This window comes from Manis javanica, chromosome 12, assembly GCF_040802235.1.
Source record: "Manis javanica isolate MJ-LG chromosome 12, MJ_LKY, whole genome shotgun sequence".
Taxonomy (NCBI): Eukaryota; Metazoa; Chordata; class Mammalia; order Pholidota; family Manidae; genus Manis; species Manis javanica.
In genome coordinates, this window is record NC_133167.1 from 46,658,385 (window position 1) to 46,664,317 (window position 5,933).

The following is a 5,933-nucleotide window of genomic DNA, read 5'->3' on the forward strand; positions in this document are numbered from 1 at the left end:
TTAGCTCCAGCTAACGAGTTGGGAATAGAAGTGACGGAAGCACGCCATTCCTGGGCTAGAGCCCTGATTTACTCTTGTGAGACACACCAGCACTCCCTGTCCCTCCAGCAGGCTGACCTGCAGCATCAGAGGTGATGGCTGACCTGTTTGCCAGGGTGCCTGGGTATTGACCACTATTAAGCTGTATTTGGCTCCTAAGGATTTGGAGTACTTTGCTACCAAAACACAATCTAGACCATCCTGAGAGATTCAACGGTAATTCATAACAAAGCAAAGATGAGGGCCACAGACTGCTGATCAGTTAGGCTCCCTCCTTGCTGGGTAATGAAGATTATTAGCAACGATCCAAGAACAGGTCAAATATGAACAAATTTCAGAATTTGCCATGGAATTGAAAGGAAAAGAATGAAATCATTCAGATGAGAAATATTATCTTTCAGAAAGAAAAATCTCTATTTTTTACCTGAACATTTCCACTGCTCAGCTTTGCTTACATTAAAATCAAGACCAAAAAATGCTCCCTGTGACAGCCAGAGTATCTGGATAACATGTTTATACACTTTTCATCAATCCTGTGTTTGTGAAGCTTCCTACTGCTAGAGATGAATGAGAGTCTAGAGGGAAATAATGAATGGATTTAGCCCTCATTTGCCTTGACTCTACAGGCAATTTTTACATTTTCAGAGACTCAAGGGTGTTATTTGGAGAAATTACTCAGGAATAAAGATATCCCACCAGGCAAAAGAAGATTTCATAGTTTTGAAACACCTCTTTCTTCAATTTCCAGTTTGCAGGTGGGACTGTGGGCGGCATAGGGAGTTAAAAATGTCTGGGTGATATCTGTTACTAAGAGCAGTAAGCACCCCTTCAAGCTCGGCAGTGAGTGGACTCTCAAAGGAAACAGGTTGCCCATGTGTCTTTTTGTTGTTGTTATTGAAGTATTTTGGAGAAAAGGATGAAAGAGGGGTGCAGCCTCCCCTAAATAATGATTTTCATCACATACTTTGCATTTCCTGGGGTACAGGCCTAAATGTTGCTTTTGGTAACCTGATTTTGGAAACACAATTCTCTTTTGCTCCTGATTTTGGGAAAAACATGTGACCAAGAGAACTGAGATCAGAGACAGCTGTGACGGTGGAGATCAGATGAGTTAGGTCTATAGAACTGAAAAAATGCTCATCTCACATTAGGCATGTTGAGACATGCTGACATTTCCTTTTTGATTTTTTTCCATTTTTTAGTGAGAAATAATTGACATGCATCATTGTGTATAAGTTTAAGGTGTATAGAAGGATGGTTTGATTTACATATGTGTGAAATGATGACCACAATGAGTTTAGTTAAGATCTACCATCTAATATAGATACAATAAAAAGAAAAGAAAACAAAATTCTCCTTTGATGAGAACTCTTAGGATCTGCTCTCTTAACAATTTAAGAATACGGAGCCCTTCATGAATTTGCATGTTATCCTCGCGTTATGGCCATGCTAATCTCTGGATCACTCCTATTTTAGTACATGTGCTGCTGAAGTGAGAAACACCTTTCTTGACAGAGTCTTCAGTGTTGACTAAAAGGGAAGAAAGAAAGGAAATCTAATGTAAGTAGACATTTTCTTTATTCCCCATTTTTAAGCCTCATTCTCCTGTAAAACAGAAGTTTTCATTCCTAATGTTGAAACTGATATTAGTATTCCTACCTGCAATGTTAAAACATTTAAAATTACAAGCACAATCCAAAACTTTCTTGATAGTTGTTTACAAAAAAATTTACTACATTATTTCCCACTTCTTGGCTACAAGTAGTACACCAAGTTATCTGTATACATTGAGCAAACATAGTGGGATTTCTTGTGAACTACAAATTTTACTAAATGAACACACCAAGACATATAAGAGTGCTCATTGAGTACTGCTTATTATAGCTAAATATTAGACATGTGTATTTGTAAAAATAAGAATTGGTTTAATTTTCAATATAGCTGAAGAAAGCAACATTATGTGTTCAGTAAAGCTATGTATCTGAAAAGGAATCCATTTTTCTCTGAAGAAAATATGCTTAAAATGTACTATTAAAAATCAGATTAAAAGCAATATAATCCAATTTATTTTTTTATTAAGGTATTATTGATATACACTCTTATGAAGGTTTCACATGAAAAAACAATGTGGTTACTACATTTACCCATATTATCATGTCCCCCCCATACCCCCATTGCAGTCACTGTCCATCAGTGTAGTAAGATGCCGCAGAGTCACTGTTTGCCTTCTTTGTGCTACACTGTCTTCCCCAGGATCCCCTCCACACCATGTGTGCCAATCATAATACCCCTGAATCCCCTTCTCCCTCCCTCCCCACCCGCCCTCCCGCACCCCTCCCCTTTGGTATCCGCTAGTCTCTTCTTGGAGTCTGTGAGTCTGCTGCTGTTTCGTTCCTTCAGTTTGCTTCGTTGTTACACTCCACAAATGAGGAATATCATTTGGCACCTGTCTTTCTCTGCCTGGCTTATTTCACTGAGCATAATATCCTCCAGCTCCATCCATGTTGTTGCAAATGGTAGTATTTGTTTCCTTCTTATGGCTGAATAGTATTCCATTGTGTATATGTACCACCTCTTCTTTATCCATTCATCTACTGAAGGACACTTAGGTTGCTTCCATATCTTGGCTATTGTAAAAAGTGCTGCGATAAATATAGGGTGTATATGTCTTTTTGAATCTGAGAAGTTGTATTCTTTGAGTAAATTCCAAGGAGTGGGATTCCTGGGTCAAATGGTATTTCTACTTGTAGTTTTTTGAGGAACCTCCATATTGCTTTCCACAATGGTTGAACTAGCTTACACATTCCCACCAGCAGTAGAGGGTTCCCCTTTTTCTGCATCCTCACCAGCATTTGTTGTTCTTAGTCTTTTCGATACTGGCTATCCTAACTGGTGTGAGCTGATATCTCATTGTGGTTTTAATTTGCATTTCCCTGATAATTAGTGATGTGGAGCATCTTTTCATTTGCCTGTTGGCTGAATTCTTATAAGAAATTCCAATTTCTTATAAGTAATATATATATATACACACACACACACACACGTGTGTGTGTATTTATAGAAAAGGAACTCTGTGGTACTTTTAAATACTATTTTTCCCAGTGGTCATATATTACATTTAATTGAAACTGAAAGGTAAGATTAAGAAAGACAAATTTAGTTTTTTTTAAAACCCAGGTCCTCACTTTGAAGACCAGACTAATTTCTATCTGTTGTTGATATCTCCACTTGCATATCTCCACAGGCATCTCAAAGTTACCAAGGCACCCACATTAGGCAGTAAATCTGCCCTCTTCCAGTGCTTCCACCTTAGTAAATGACCACTCCATTCCTTCCAGATGTATCATCTAACGGTCAACTTTGCACCTTTCATACCCAGAGTCCATCTGTAGCTCCCATCTAGTTTATAACCACGTTCTGTTTACAGCACAGATTCCAAGACTGTGAGTATACTAGTGTTTCTCCATGTCTTGCCTGGCCCAATGCCAACATCTTTATGTGCTTACAATCTTCTCTTCCTTAGAAGTCAGGCGTAGCCTTTTTCACATCAGTGGCCTTCTAGAGCTCCTAGAATAAGCTCACCTGTCCTCTCATCACTTACAGAGGCCTGACAATCGGCCCTGCCTTTACCCCAGCTCATTGGGCACTTTGTTCTCCTTTGCTCATGATTCTCTGCCACTATGACCTCCTGTCTCTCCTTGGAGCAAGTTTCACCAGCAATTTCTCATTTTAGGGCCTTGGAACAGGCTTTGCCCTGTTCTTGACATACTTTTATCCAATTTCATATTTAATTCTGATCCCTTTTTTAGATGTTAGTCTAAAACTCCCCTTTTTCTTAATCACAGTTTCAATACATACAAATAGTTATGTGTTTATTGTTTATCACATCCATTAGAGTGAATGCTCTTGGGGCCATGGACTTAATTGTTGCTCACTGCTCTGCCCCTAAGGCTTAGCACAATTCTTTGGTACTTAGTAGAAGCTCAACGCTAAGTGTCTGTTGAACAAATCATCACATGAATAGATATATAACTGTGCCATTTCAATATTAAAGTATTCAGAAGTTGACTGTTCTTAGGCTGTGATACAGCTGACTTTTTCTAAATTTCCTTTTCCATTTTTGGCTAGACTAGTGGTTTGAAATAAAGTAATATTTTCTTCACCTTTTTATTCTATAGAAAGTGATAGTTTTATATTCAGATTGACAGCAAAAAAATTAATAAGAATTTTAATGAAAGTACAATGCTAACAACCCACAACTTTTGAAAAATGAAGCATGCTGGGCTACATGGTATTTCATTGTGATCCATAGGAATTTAAAGGTATTAAACTAGCTGCAGGCATCCTCCCTATTATTCTCTGAATGTAGTAGGAACATACTGAGAATTACAAGTTAAAATTGAATGTAAGTGCTACAGAACTCAGACAAAACCTATTCTCTGGTTCATAAAAATTGGAATTAAATTTTGATCATGGTATATATATGAGATGTGAGCAGAATTGTAATATTTTAAAAATGGGGCTATGTATAATAGGCTAAATAACATTTGAATTATGTAAATGAATGTCAAGGTTATAATGATCCATTTGATAGCCATTGAGAATGCTAAGAACTTCACACAGAAATTCAACTGCCAAAGAATTTAAAGCTCATTCTTTTAAATTTGCAAGTTCTATTGACATAGGATTTACAGCTGTATTTCACTGGATATCCCATCACCCAGTTTTAACTTTCCACATATTTATATTAATAGAGTTTTGAAATATGTGTAAATACATGGGGTTAAAGGTTGTATGTAGATGGTATCTATCAATGTTAAGCAAATTATTGCAAATTATTTAAACTCATTTTACCTTCTTTGAACCTTTTTGCACATCAAAGTATCATAATTTGGAGTTAAATTCAGTAGCAATTATTTATGTTCATAAAAAATGAGCATTATTTATCATTTTGCATAGTAATTATAACTAGTGAGATTACAAATGATAGCATAAATGTGTGATGTATTAAAATAAGTACATTAATTCAAATTATATGTACATGTGTGAATATTCTTATTTATTACTTTTGGATAGGATGGTGTATGTATATATGTGTATATTTATATCCTTTTCAAGGTTATGATTTTGCTACATACACAACTTTAGATCATGCCATTCTTATAACATATCAAAGCCATTTTCTCATTTAATTAAGTTTTTCATCCTATATTTGTTTATTTATGTCAACATTTCCCTTTGTAGGACATTGAAAATGAATGCCACCTTTTTTATTAGAAGTGATTCTTCAGTGATGATCCTTGAGTCTTTCTGACCAGTTATCTATAGCAGTGGTTTTTTAAACTTTATCATACGTTAGAATCACTTGTGGGCTTGGTAAACCACAGATTGCTTATTTACATCCTTGAAGCTTCTGACTGAATAAGTTTGAAGTAGGGCTCTGAGAATTTGCATGTGCTGATGTTGCTGGTCTGGGGACTACACTTTTAGAAATAGTGGTACAGTATATTTTTTAGAAGGAAGGTTATAGGGTTAATGAGTATACATATTTTTTAAGATCTTGGTACATATTGTCAAATTGTTTTTCAGAAAGACTATATCAAATTGCATTCCTACCAATAATTCTCATCAGCATGGAGTATTTCAATTTTAAATCTCTTGTCAGTTTGAGACATGAAAAATGTTATCTCCATTGAAGCATTTCATATAATAATAAAACACTGGAAAACAGAAGGAAAATAGATAAGTAAGTATGGGTATATCCATACAAGGAAACTTAATTTAGTAGTTTAAATGAATGAATTAGATATATACATATCAAAATGGAAAAAATAGCAAACCATAATTTGAGTGAAAAAATTTTAAAACATGCAAATAATATTGCTTATAAGCAC

The 5,933-nt window shown here is 35.7% G+C and overlaps 1 non-coding gene across 1 annotated transcript; it reads right to left on the minus strand.

Annotated features, from left to right (window-relative positions):
* Positions 1 to 1,435: 1,435 nt before the first annotated feature.
* On the minus strand, positions 1,436 to 1,542 carry LOC118968709 (U6 spliceosomal RNA). Its single transcript, XR_005056500.1, has one exon. It is a non-coding gene; the product is annotated as a U6 spliceosomal RNA (small nuclear RNA).
* Between the last annotated feature and the right edge of the window lie 4,391 nt (positions 1,543 to 5,933).